We start from the raw sequence: 15,092 nt of genomic DNA, 5'->3' as shown, positions 1-15,092 counted from the left end.
GCACTGATGGCTGATAAGATAAAAATAACATTTGGCGGTACAGATGGCTTTGCTGGGGAGAGTTCCAGCAGATTTGTTTGAAGAGACTTTTCATCATCTACGTGTACATTGGTAAAGCATGCGAAATACCACTGAAACAAACTTAAATCCTGTTAACGCCAAGTGTGTTTGCAATATGGATGAGTTAGAACTATAAAAAGACGCAAACTACGCTCACAGTAGGACAAAAACAAGAACTGTACACAGTAGCCAGTCTTCACACAGTGGCATCTAATGAGTGTCTGCAGAATAAATGCTATACATTTAATGCAATCTGCCTGTAATCATATACAGTGTGCCTGTAAATCTGGCTGGTAATAATATACAGTGTGGAGAAATGTGTAAAAACCACCAAACAGAAAATTAACCCTTCTGTTGCCTTCATTGTGTTCCATTTGATTTTACTTTGTAATTCTTAACAACATCAAAATAAATGTATATTGATGCCTTGCAGAAACTGTTAAGCAAATACACTTTAATACCATAATAAAAAAAGTTTTTAGGGACAACAGAAGCATTACTTAAAAACAATATATATTTTTAACAGTTTACCTCTAAACAGCTGTGGTACATTTGATATCTTTCGAAGACAACCACAATAGTTTGTAAACGCTGTTCTTTTAATCAAGAGCCGTCTATGTATCCCGGACAATGCCGCCGTTTTCTCACCATGAAAAAATGGCATGAAGAGTTGAGTAGACAGACAGTAGAATGAAATAATAAATAAGCGCCAGGACCTTTTGTCACTTCTTTTGAAAAAGACACATTATCTGTCTGGGTTTGTGTGGATCTGTGAAAAGCTAAGAGGCTTTCCTCCAGCTCTCCCGCCCTGTCAGCACAAAGGAAAGATGCTTGCAGAGAATTACAGAAAACGCCGGGGGGATATTTTCACTGTGACATGCCACTGACCTCATGGCATCTGATCAGAGCCTGATCCTTCCCCTTTAAGATGCCTCAGAGCATTGTGGGTAACCTGACGGACCAGAGTTTGCTGTGGCAGTGGCGCAGTAGGGCAGAGAACATAATATAATAGGTAAATCCATGTATTCCCCTGTGAAATGGATGCTGGTACAAGGAGCGAAAAATAAAACCCTATTTGATTAGGGAGGCTGAACTACCTGATTAGTGTCTCATTGTAAGAGGGATTATCTCAGCATGAATTTATTATCTATGATGAAATTTACAATAATAACAGTCAATTTGAGAACAAACCAGCATATGGGATTAAGAGCTTTTAACACAAACAAAGTAACACTTGAGTGTTAGTAATGGTCTGCGTCCCTTGGTTAATAAGAGGATAAAATTCTTGTTTAACACAATGTTCCAGCCCTGAATACATTTAGAGCAGACCAAAATACAGGTGCTGCCACTGACATTAAAGCAATGAAATTATAAGGTGAAAGGGTTGAACCCATTTATAACAATTACTACATAAAATGGAGCCACATTGTATAATCTGCATAAACAAATGCAATGCTAACAACAAACAGTTGACAAATTCCAGCCAATATCATGTATTTTTTGGCATTTAAGGAGCAGTTTTACTAAACATGGCAAATTAGCGCGAAAGCGCCGATGGGAGGGGAAATTTCCGCAGGTGATGTACAATGCACAAATTAAAGAACACAGACACAACATCTCATTTACATTTACCAACACAATATACCAAGTGCAGCATAAATTAGCATAGTCGCAAATAAAGAATAACAAAATAAATTAGCCACAGTACCTTGAAAAGAACCGGAGGCCTAAAAATGAAAGTTTGCTAGAAGTTTTGATAGACCTGGTATTGTGTGACTCCTAGTTGAGGGTTCCAAGTCATCTTTTATTTCCGGAAGCAAATTAAAAATAACATGGCTTGGCAAATGATATGTTTGGATAATGCTTTCTTCTGGCATTCCAAATAAATTAATACCTGTGAAAAAAAAAAACTCTATCCCTTCTACCATGCGGTCACTGTTATCTAGAGTGCCTTCTCCTAGCAACAATAACTGCAGCCATTTCAAGCGCAAAATAGTTTAAGACATGGACGTTTTTTGGACGTTAAATAATGGCGTTAAATAAAGCGTTAGTAACAATGAATGTTAGTAAAACACGTTGTCTGATTCATTTGACTAGTCTCCTCCCATAAATTTTGCGTCTGAAAGGGAAACTCCTACAAATGCATATTCAATAAGGTCAGGTGCAAAAAAATTGTGTCCACACCTTTTCAGCACTAACTCATCACTGTACATCTTTAGTCCAACCTGACAGTACAAGTTTAATGCCAAAAGACTCTTGGCATTCTCTTTACATTTAAATGTGCTCACTATAGTATTATTTAAAGGATGTCTTTAGTGACAAAGCATTTTTCAATGGACTGATCCAATAACATGAGATTTTTATAAAAGATGACCACTAGTGACTCACTTTATTATGGCTCTGGCAGTAAATCTAACTGGAATCAACAGACCATGATAATCAAGGGGCTTACATGTTACAGTATTTACAATGAGTAGTGTGTTTACTGTTGTTGTTGCAGTCTTGCTCACATACTGTAAGCAGCCCAAATGCTTTCACAAGTGCTCATCCACATTAGCCTAAATGCATCTTTATGCTATGTTCCCATCAGGGACATTTCCTCCGAGGAGGCAAGGGAGGCAGTGAAGGCAGAGAAAAAAAATCTGTAGTACAAAAATAAAACAATGCAATTATTGCAAAAGTTAACAATAAAGTGTATAAATCACTTTTTTTTTTGTTTGTTTGTTTGTTTTTTTTTAAAGAAACCCTGTTCAACAGCATCAAGTTTAGTCAACTTAAAATGTTAAGTTGTACTAAGCGACAACTTAGATATTTGTGTTTGTTAAACTTAAAAGCTGAGTAAGTAACCCAGCAGCCTTAAAATTTTAAGTTGAATCAATTCAAATATCTAAGTTGTCACTTAGTACAATTTAAGTTAAAAAAAATTTACTTTTTTAGTTGACTGAACTTAAAATTTTAAGGCAGCCGGGTAACAAATTATTTTAAGTTGACTCAACAAATTGTGTTTTACAGTGTATAGAGTTCGGTGAATTGGGTGGGGGGTAATTGAGAACGAACTGGGGGGGGATGACTGGATATGACTGGTTATGTTCGGCTGTAATTGGTTCATGCGATAAATCCCGCCTCATGTTTGCGTTCCACATTTGCAAATCAGTCTGAATTAACAATATAATGGTGTTAATGGAAAGACTAATTTAAAAAGTAAGTAAACAACTCATAACAGATATGCGTTGAGATATAACCACTTTGTTATGTCAAAATAAGACTTAAAATGGCCTGAAAACATGATCTGTGGGAGTTTTTAATGAGCAATCAGCTTGGTGAAATTTAAAGTAAATCTCTCTGTGATGAGCATTGATGACTGATGATCCGAAAAATTCTAAAAAAAAGTTAACTATTAAAAAGAAAAGCTGAACATAAAATCACTAAATATATTGTTTAAATTGTTACTGACTTGAGTTATTAGTTTGGAATAAATGTAAAATGCTTAAAAACTTGAGATTCATACATGGCTTTAATAAAAAATTATATGGTTTCACTTTATTTTGATGGTCCCTTTAACACATTCTGTTGACTATACATAAGGTTGCACCTACATGTCTACTAACGCTCAATAAAGTGTTAGTAGAGGATTAGTAGACTGGTAGGGTTAGGTTTGGAATAAGCTGACATGTACTTGTAAAGTTACTTATAGTCAGTAGAATGCCTGTTGGAAGACTATCCAAAAAAAAAAGATAGCATATATTAAGCAGTCAGTCTACTGATACTCTAATAAGAGTTAGTTGACATGTAGGTGCAACATTACTTAGTGTCAGCAGACACAGTTCAAAAGACACCATCAAAATGAAAGTGTTACCAAATATATATAGTAGCTGATATCCCAGGATCCTCTCCAACAGAGCGACTGGAGGCGTTTCCTTTATTTATTCCTTATCTACATATGCACAATGGCTTGGATTATTCTCAGGGTTGACTTTCTCCAATGTCTATCAGCCATCAGCTTCAGGTTTTTCCTATCAATCGTACTAGCCCCGCATGTCAGAACTTGATGTAACATGCTCAGTGAAGCAAAACACAGCTCAGGTGGCAGGCAGGAGATGTTTCTTGTGAGGTGGGGCATGGAAATATTAAGTGTCAGTATGAAATGATAACATAGATTCTGTGGATAATCATCGCCTCGGCGTAATGTATTACAAACATGTGCGTTCTTGTCTCATTGTATCATTTTATGACCCCTTGTGTTTGCGAACATGAGAGAGCCCAAGGCCGATGAGAACAGAGAATGTGATTTGGAGTTGCTGTGAATGCGCATTTGCTTTATTGCGCTTAAATAAATAACCTTTGGCCCAGTGGCATAATTCATCTTCATTTTCTGACGTAAATAAGGAGCGAGATGGTGGTGGGAGAGAAATTCATTTGTGTTTTTGCCTTTGAGCAAACGCCTGTGCATTTTTCATCTGATCTCTTATTGAAGTCTAATTGTGTGTGTCTGCGCCAAAGTGTGTATGTGTGCCCATGAAGTCACATCTGCTCGTCTTTTTCACAAAGACTCAGAGACAACATGTCACACTGGCAAACAACACACTGTTTAAAAATTGTCAGAAGGCAAAAAAAAGAATGTTTGAAGAATTTCTTACTCTGTCATTAAGTCCAATATGTGAGCTAACACAGGGAATAAATGACATATCTAAACAGACCTGCACACTCTTTTTGTCAGCTTGTCAGAGACTTCATAGCACAGCAGAAGCATGCTCCAGATCTCTGTACTATAAAATACTGTTGGATTGCTCAACACAAAGAAATATGCAACCTAATTATATAACCCACTGTCCTCTGTTTATACTGGCACATGGGGAATATCTTCAAATCGAGTAAATTCTTACAATAGACTGAATCTAAAAAGCTGAGGATGACAACAGCCAGAATTCAAGAAGCTTTGAAGTCATATTTCAGTGCAACACACAAAAGTCAAGAAAAATAAATGTTTTTATCAATCAGAAATGATTTAAATACTAGTAGTTTACCTCCAGAACAAAAAGTTACAGGTAATGTACTCACCCTGTTGTTATCCAAGAAGTTCATGCCAAGAAATTATGTTTTTTGAGGAAAACATTTCAGGAATCACTATCTCCATATAGTGAACTTCAATGGTGCACACAAGTTTGAACATCCAAAATGCAGTTTCAGCTTTAAAGGGCTCCAAATGTGACCCTGGACCACAAAACCAGTTTTAAGTCACTGGGGTATATTTGTAGCAATAGCCAAAAATACATTGTATGTATTTTTTTCATGACAAAAATCATTAGGAAATTAAGTTAAGATCATGTTCCATGAAGATATTTAGTAAAATTCCTACTGTAAATATATTAAAACTTAATTTTTGATTACTAATATGCATTGCTAAGAATATTTTGATTTTTTTGAACCCTCAGATTCCATATATTTAATTTATCCAATTATTGTCATATCCTTACAAACCAAACATCAATTGAAAGCTTATTTATTCAGACGATGTACAAATCTCAATTTCGAAAAATTGACCCTTATGACTGGTTTTGTGGTCCAGGGTCACAAATGATCCCAGCCAAAAAATAAGCGTCTTATCTAGCAAAACGATCGGTCATTTTCTAAAAAATAAGTAAATAAAAAAATAAAAATGATATACTTTTTAACCTCAAATGCTCCTCTTGTCTAGCTCTGCCATACGCATGCGTACTCTGTGCAATCCGGGTCAGTACAGTTAGGGTATGTCAAAAAACTCCCATCTAATTTTCTCCTTCAACTTTAAAATCGTCCTACATCACTGTAGAAGTACCGAGGCACTGTTTACAAAGTGAACATGCAAAGAGGGTCAAATGCCCTTTACCAAAAAAAAAAAAAAGGTAAAACAATGATGTAGGACGATTTTGAAGTTGGAGGAGAAAATGAGATTGAAGTTTTTTCGACATACCCTAACTGTTCACGCAGAGCTAGACAAGATAAGCATTTGAGGTTAAAAAGTATATATATATATATATATATATATATATATATATATATTTTTTTTTTTTTTTTTTTTTTTAGAAAATGACCAATCGTTATACTAGATAAGACCCTTATTCCTCGACTGGGATTGTTTAGAGCCCTTTGAAGCTGCATTGAAACCACATTTCGGACATTCAAACTCGTCAGCACCATTGAAGTCCACTAATTCTGCCTAAGAAAACATAATTTCTTTACAACTGAAGAAAGAAAGACATGAACATCTTCGATGACAACGGGGTAAGTACATTTATCTGTACATTTTTGTTCTGGAAGTGAACTAATCCTTTAAAAACAATTGTTACATATAAGAATGGAGCCAGACTGAAGGTAAGTTTGTAATCTGGCTATTGGTTAACACTTCTACAAATCTGCACAACCAAAGAGGTATCTTTTTTTTTCTTTGAAATAATGCAAACTGATGAATCACAAACAATAATACCAAGAGTGTACATTAAGAAAATAGTTATTTTAGTTAGTTATTTAGCTGTTTTAAATATTGACTTTGTCTTAATTTAATAAGACAAAGCATGAGAAATATTTAGAAAAAGTGCACAATCTCAGGCCCTCCTACTACTTACTTTGAATCTTTATTTTTTTCTGGATAGCTGGATAGAAGCAGCTATCAAAATTTCTTTAAAAAAAGTAATAAGAAAGTCCAGCATATGTATTCCACCTCAAGTCCCCACAGGCCATATCAGCCTTAGTTCCCACAGACATAATGGGGTAACTTACCACATAAAAACAGAACAGTTTGTCATGGTCAGCCCAGAGGCAGGAGAAGAGGCAATGTCCATGGCCTACAAGGGAAACAGAAAAAAAAAAAATGATTAAGAACGACACGCTGAGTTGAGCTATATCTGAATTCACTTCATTAGCACTAGAAAGTCAGGGAAATACATTGTTAGCGATCTTGTCATTTCACTGAGGTGAAGTCAAAGATGATGTGTAAAGGTTGGTGAGCTGTGCTTCACTCATTAGATGAGAGAGAAAATGATGTGAAATGCTTTCAGTATAAAACTAAAAAGCAAGAACTATGGAGAGTAAAGTGCAAATACTTCTGCACAAGTTACAAACTGACAAAAACACAACGTGGGAGGGAAAAAAATGTTCTGTGTTCTTACTTGGAATTGATAAAACTAAACAATGGAACTGAATCTTACAATCACTGCACTCCAAGTTAGCCAAAGGTAAACTAGCTTTAAGATGTTTTAGATAAATCTGTGAAGGTTTTTGAAATGAACTAATAAAATCTTTTATAAAGTAATGAAAACATTTTTTTTTTTTTTTTTTTTTATCAAATGTTCTGTTCAATAGTGATCCGAAATGAATAAAATGTACTCAAGGAACACACTGTTGCTATGGTGACCTTCTCAGGTGAGCGATTTTCTGTTCATGAGCGTCTATTTACCATTAGTAGACACATCTTATAGGTGAAATCATAGAATAGTGCAGAAAAGACTTGCCGCCATGTTCCGTTCAGAAAAAAATTGAGCCATTTATCTATTCAAATATGCATAACGCCATGCATACGCTATGCATAATAGCAACTTCAGGTCATGTATATATGTATTTTGTAAAGCCTCAGTAATAATGTCTCAAATTTATTTGCTATACTGGCTGATATCTAACAGTCAACCACCACAACCCATTTCACATGAAAAAAACTGAATCTCCACACTGCTGTTTATGCCCTTCTTTTACATTGTCAACATCGCTATGCTCTTCAGGCATTTATCAAAAACGAAATCTCCATCTCTCATTAAAGGTAAACCGTTTTAAGCTTCTGACAGATCCAGCCTTTTGAGCTACTTTCCAATGATAGCAGATGGCAGCCTTGTTCTTAATATGCATTTCCTAGAAATGTCTCTTCAATCTCATTGTTTTATGTGAAATATACCAATAAAGTAAGCTGTAAAAAGGATGTATGATGATGGTAGAGCTGCTTAAACAGATTGAAGTGATGCTTTGTGATGCCTCACATTTCATTCAGGAGGAGTCTATTTGACACTGAGAACAGGTTTTAACTTTGAATCTTTCAAAGAAAGAGGCTGGCAGTGAGTGGCTGCAATATAGGAAAGATTTGGGTATTAGAACACATGGAATTGGTGAGTAGATTCCTCAGTTTGTTAAAAAGGGAGAGGGCAAAGTAAGTTGAAGGACAATGAGAGGGAAAGACAGATGAGACTGGGTTGCGCAATAGTCTGGTACTGCAGCACTACGGATTTTAAAAAGCTGTGCAGCTGATAAAAGAAAGTGCACTTTATATAAAGAATGTTTAAGCGCAAGTGTGTTTTGACTCTTTTAGCAAATTACATTGATACACCAGTATGTGGCGATAAGTGTCTTCATTTTACTCATTTATTTAACTGAATCATTCAAAAACACTGATTTATTCACTGAACGATTCAATGACTCACTTCCACAGGACAGATTTTTAATGATCTTTATGAGTGAGTCACTGAATCATTCACTGAATCAATTAGTTTTTTCCTAATTCTAAATAGGTATTTAAAATATAAGTTATTTAATATTAACTTATAGTTTATCCTTTACTTGAAAATAAACACATTTTTCTTGTTCAATCACGATAATATTTATGTCCTGGTGTAGTCCTGGACGAGATTTGCAAAAAAAAAAAAAAAAAAAAAAAAAAAAATGTAGGTGCATTTTGAACTTTATAAAGTTAAACTTCCATTTTAATGAATTATATGCAGTAATAAACAACATTTAAACAAAAGCTTCACAATCCTGCATAAATTGAGAATCCCAGTTGTTTTTAATAAATTGGAGACCATGATTCTCTCACGATTGTGGAGAAAAAAAGATTAGAAAACTAAACAACATAAGGTAATTTACTAGTGGTTCTGACAAACTGTTAAAACTTAAGTATTTTAAAAACATATATTCAACTTCAAAAAAAAAAAAAAAAACAACTACATATACTTATATATATATATATATATATATATAAAAAATGTAAACACTGCAAAATGTTTTGGGAGGATATCGTCATGAGATCTCGCGAGATATGACACATCCCTGTAAGTTATTAATTCTATGACCCAGCATCCCACACATATTCAGTAGTTTATTTACAGTACCATCTGTTCGGTATCACAATATTAATAGTGAGGTATTATGGTGGTTACTGTACCGAAGCCGAAATCTCTGGTACCAAGCCAACCCTAAATTAGCCTAATGAACTGTATCTGTGTTTGTATGTGTATGTAGCTGTTCTACTATCAGTTAACAGGACCGAAAAGTTTGCCATTATGTAACATTAGTTGCCATGTCCTCCTTTCATTTCCACAACCTGTAAAGAGTTGCATGTCATTAATGGCTTGTCTTGATTCGTCTCATTTACCTACTCATCTGTCCTTTCCTTATTTTCTTTCTCTTTTCCTCCCACACACACATACAGAGCCCACAAGAAACCACTACATCTTAGTTAAGTGGCACAAAAATAGGTTATTCGCACTCAAGGAAATAAAATCTGACTCACCCTTTCTCCATACTTCCATACAACCCATGTGTTGGGGACTTTGACTATTTATCACATTGTTGGACTTGCTATAAACAACTGTGCAAGTCCTAGTATGTATTTACAGGGATTTGTCTGCTAGGTATGTTGCATGTGTACAGGGTCATGCTCTTAAACCAGGCTTTTTCAAAGCATATAAATGAACTGGGGATTTTCTCCAGTGTCCTGGAAGCCCATAGACTGCAGCTGAAGCTGTCAAATTTATGTGCTTTTGCTGCTCTCCTCTAGTAACCCACTTGAACTTTTACCAGAGTATACACCCTGAAGCCTACATGAACTTTATGACTGGACTGAACTCTTTTGCTTTGCAAATTTTATGTGCTCTTCAATTACACTCACTCAGTTTCTCATTGCTTCTATCCTTGTGAATCTAGGCACCAGAGTTCACTAGGTCACTGTGCATTCATTCTTTATTACTTGTATACAACCATTTTAAGATGAGAGATATTTCTATCGCCCCTGTCTAGTATTGCAATACTAGATATTTTGAGATAAAAACAAATCTGGTTCTTTTATGCACACCATAAGACATTATGTCACATTAGATAACATAAATGGTAGTTATTAAAGTATTTCTATTTCATTCTGAAGATGAGAAATGAGAAATATTAATTTTGATTCAATCAGTGTGTTACTGAAACTCTTCTAGCCCCCCTGCTGCATGTGCGGCACATCTAAATATTATGATTGATATTTATGATACAGCCAAATATTATTGATATATGATTGATAATGGATATGGATCTCCTCCTTTCTGGTGGATACCTGTTAATTTTCTGTCTGTATGTCCGTGTCCTCTCTCTTCCACTAATTTCTCTCCCTAAATTCTTTCTGTTTCAAAAACAAAGTATCACATTTTATACTTATTTTCATGGCACTTTATAACAGTACAAGCTTTCTGCAAAAACAAACTGTTTAATTAATATAATTATTGCATTTAATATAATTATTACACACAAAAAAAAAGGATAAAAAGTAGTTAAACAACTCATATTTAATTATTTTAATGCTTTTTAAAGAGACCTTGTCCTCTGGTGTGACATCTTTGTCCTATGGTGTGACAGTACAGGTGTCACACCGGAGGACATTTTCTGTCACACCCTAGGATGTTTCATCCTTTTGTGCCAATTAATGACCTTGCTATTCCAAGCTAACAGTTTGCAACATTATGCAGTTTAACATACAGTTTTTAATTAAAAAAAAAATAAAAAATTATATATATATATATATATATATATATATATATATATATATTGTTTAGGTGTGTCACACCCAAAGACAACAAAACGTAACACTTTTGTAGTGGTTCCAAAAAAGTTAAATATTTCAACAATTCTGAGACAAAAATTGACCATGTGCACATGTTATGGGCTTGACAGGGTGCTTCAGTAACACGACCATGAACGAGGTCCTTCAACTAATAATTTTATTTTTTTTTCTGGAATTGGCTGATTTAAAATCAGGATATGGTGTCACACCACAGAACATGGTTTTCAGAGACAAAATGTATCAAGTCCCTACACTTTCAGAAATATATGGATGAAAAAAAAATGATTGCCACTTACTAAAGTAGACACTTATACAATTATGCCGGAGGTATTTATTAACATTTTTATGATTTGATTTTTTGCCATAAACCATGCAACACTGCAACTTTTATAACAACAGTTCCATGTAAGACAAAGAAATGTTTAATGATTTACAGCATTTTAAACAACGTCAATATTAATTATATTCATTTTTATCAGTGAAAATGTCATGTCACATCAACAACCCATATTCAGCCTTTTAAATAGTTAAAAATGTACTTGTTTCAAATAAATGCTGTTCTTTTAACTTTTTACACACACACACACACACACACACACACAACAAATAAAATAAAATGCTGGGTTTAAAACAACCTTCTGGGTAGTTTTATTTACCTCAGCTATTGCTTAAAATGGCTATATTTCTTGCTTAAAATGAACCCCAAATGGGTTAGAAATTAACAACTTAAAATTAAGTTGAATAAATAATAATTAAATAATAAACATTATTTAAATTGCTTATTAATAAATGTTCACCTTTTGATCATTTCTGATGCCTCTGTGAGTTCATTTTAAGCCAGCCATAAAGTAGTTTTTAAACAACAGTTGAGTTAAATAAAACTACCCAGAAGGTGGGTTAACACAGGGTTAAAACAACCCAGTTGCTGGGTTTGTCCATATTTCACCCAGCGCTTGGTCGTATTTAAACCAGCATTTTTCAGTGTATTTATCAAACAATCCTAAGTAATAATAATAATAGTTTCTACAAAAAATATTAAGCAGCAATGAAATGTTTTAAGAATTAGAATTTCTGAAAGTTCATGTGAAAATTCAGCTTTATCATCACAAGAATAAATTATAAATATAATTAAAAAGAAACCTTTTTAAAGTCTGATACTTTTTTTTGTATGTAAATATAAAGTAGGTTACTGTCTGTGCGTAATTTGGAAATTTTCCTTTACCAAGCTATTAAAGTCTTGCAAAGCCTAAAGGAAACTTGCAGCTCGAATTTGCCTCTTACTGCCAGAGATAGTCATGTTTCACAGTCTCACTCTGAAGCCAGACTTCACGTCTCCAAAACAGAATTATGTATCCCCGGGGTCCAAAAATAAACCTGATGCTCTGTTTGGCTTTTGTCACCCTGCTCACATCCCTTTCGTTGCTAATCAGAAAAAGTCAATACTCTATCAAGCTCTGCCTGAGAAATCTGAGATGGACACAGTGGCAGCGCTCCTGCATGCTTCTCACCTCCGGTCTCAGGAGCTATAAAGCAGAATGATTTATGATATTTATTCTCATAAAAGTCCCGCACGCCGTCTAGAAGCCCCGGATCAGCTCGCTAGAGAACGCCGCTGACGGTGAAGCGGCAGTAAGTAAACTCGAGGCACCACGAGGCGACATCTAGCATTAGCATTAAGCGCTACCAAGCGCCATCGATCAGTTCCGGAGACGCAAATCAGGATGCAAATTTCCAGTTAAACCTCAGGAGCAGTCGACATCAAAGCAGCACTCAAATGCACCATGCGTGCCAGACTGCTGATGAAGATAACGTGTGATTGAGCGTCATTGGCTTAGGCTGGAAAACAACAGGAGCCATCAACTCAGCATTAATACCGATCCACTTCAGCTTGCCTTCTTTTCCCACTTGTGGTTCAGTGAGCACCTGAACATGCTGTGGTTTCAAATACAGAACACTGCCAATCAAAACAGGAGCTTTGGCAGAACAACATTTTAATACATCACACTCATCTCCGATGACATTTGCGCAAGTCTCAGATGTGATGTAGATTACTGTACTGCTTGCAATTAAAAGACTCCTATAAGTGATAATGGAGAGGACGGTTGTTTACAGACGCATTAGTACTCTGGAACTTATTCTCAAATCAGCAAATGTATCCACAAAAGCTATCAACTGAAAACAGAAAAGCTTTCTTTTCTGCTGAAACCCAGACAACATCCATTTCAAATACGCAGTGGCGAAACCACTAAACAGTTATTATACTGCAAAAACCTGCATCTAATTCAGTTCTCAACATTGTTCAAAGCTGTTAATAGAGTGTTAATAGAGTCAAATAATTAATTGCAATCAAAGTTTATCTCTATTTATTTTTTTCAAACAAGTAGCTATACGAGACAGAAAATGCAGACAAATAACCCCCATAAGAAACACCTCATAGTGACCCTTATTTTAATACAATCTATTTAAATTACTTTTAGTCATCTTGTGGTCCCCTTAGATGTTTGCTGAGGTCCCCTTGTTGATTTGCATAATTCTTTTAGTGACTCAGGTGCTGAAGCAACAGCGTGAGCAAATAAACAATACTATCAGTGGACATAATTCATTCTCTGTGAATTCCCTCCTCAATGTTTGCTGGAATTATTTCAGAATAAACCTTTAAACCAGAGGCCTCAATTCACATGGTAAGAGGGGAACTTTAATTGAGTTGTCTGCTAGTTCCTAATAAACCATCTTGTGTGCTTTAGTAAACAGTGTCATATTTTCCCAGCGGATGTAGCTGACACATATTAGCTCATGTGAAATATAGGCCACTGAATGCAAATCACAACCGACTTTCCCACCACTTAAAAATACCTAATCTACTTTTTGCTTTCCCCCCTTCTATGTGTAGATAAGAACACTGCAAACAGCAGTAAGAGACATGTTGCTTAAGAAATACACAATACTTTTACAGGCAGACTTTGTACAATGTAAAATAAAGAACTACATACATACATACATACATACATAAATAAATAAATAAATAAAGAGTGTAAGTTAGCTTGACATTAAAGGAGATGTTCACTTCCAGAACAGAAATTTACAGATAATTTACTCACCCCCTTGTCATCCAAGATGTTTGTGTCTTTCTTTCTTCAGTTATAAAGAAATTATGCTTCTTGAGGAAAACATTTCTGGAATTTTCTCCATATAGTGGACTTCAATGGTGCCCCCAAGTTTAAACAAGCTTCAAAGGGCTTTAAACGATCCCATATATACATTTTAAACTCAAGCGCTCATCTTGTCTATTCTCTGCGATGCGCTTGCGTAGTCCGTGTAATTTGGGTCAACACAGTTAGGGTATGTCGAAAAACTCCCATCTTGTTTTCTTCTCCAACTTCAAAATCTTCCTACACCGCTGTTTTACCCGTTTTTGTAAAGGCCGTTAGATCTTCTGCAGTGATGTAGGATGATTTTGAAGTTGGAGGAGAAAATGAGTCGACCCTAACTGTATTGACCCAGATTACACAGAGTTTGTATGTGCATCGCAGAGGAGCGTTTGACGTTAAAAAGTATATAAATTGTCAATTTGTTTAGAAAATGACAGATTGTTTCGCTAGATAAGACCCTTCTTCCTCGTCTGGGATCATTTAGAGCCCTTTGAAGCTTGTTTAAACTGCATTTTGGAAGTTCAAACTTGGGGGCACCATTGAAGTCCACTATATGGAGAAAAATTCAGGAATGTTTTCCTCAAAAACAATTTCTTATCAACTGAAGAAAGAAAGACAAGAGGGTAAGTAAATTTTCTGTAAATTTTAGCTCTGGAAGAGAACTTCTCCTTAAAAAGGCAATCGTGTCCGAATCCAAAAGGAAATGACATGTACTACGGAATCCCTGAAGGGAATAAATACGAGATGGGAGGAAAAATATATTTCAATGGTTTCTCTCGCAATTATATCATTGGGTCATTATACTGTCTAGAAACTTCGTGCATCAGGGAGCCACTATTAATATGCAGTGCACTGAAATCCCTTTTGAATGCGCTTGCTTTTTACTTTCACTTTCGAGATTCACGATAACACATTCTCTGTGTATACTACAGAGTAGCAGTATTTACCACATATTTTATGAGATAAGATGTTTGTCTGTGGTGTTTAAGATTTGCAAACATTCACCATCGTCCTATCAGTCATCTCTTCTTACTCTGTTTATGTGCTAA

At 35.2% G+C, this 15,092-nt stretch overlaps 1 protein-coding gene across 6 annotated transcripts in view; it reads right to left on the bottom strand.

The window, feature by feature from the left end:
• lingo2 (leucine rich repeat and Ig domain containing 2) overlaps positions 1-15,092 on the bottom strand; it is a 334,869-nt gene that overhangs the window by 225,593 nt on the left and 94,184 nt on the right. For all 6 annotated transcript variants that reach the window (XR_007829066.1, XM_051127713.1, XM_051127711.1 and 3 more), the window contains one exon: positions 6,817-6,881. The gene's annotated coding sequence lies outside the window, so the exon portion shown is untranslated. The remainder of the gene's footprint in view (positions 1-6,816; positions 6,882-15,092) is intronic.

This window comes from Labeo rohita, chromosome 14 (assembly GCF_022985175.1).
Source record: "Labeo rohita strain BAU-BD-2019 chromosome 14, IGBB_LRoh.1.0, whole genome shotgun sequence".
Lineage (NCBI taxonomy): Eukaryota > Metazoa > Chordata > Actinopteri > Cypriniformes > Cyprinidae > Labeo > Labeo rohita.
This window is presented reverse-complemented; position numbering and strand designations above follow the sequence as displayed.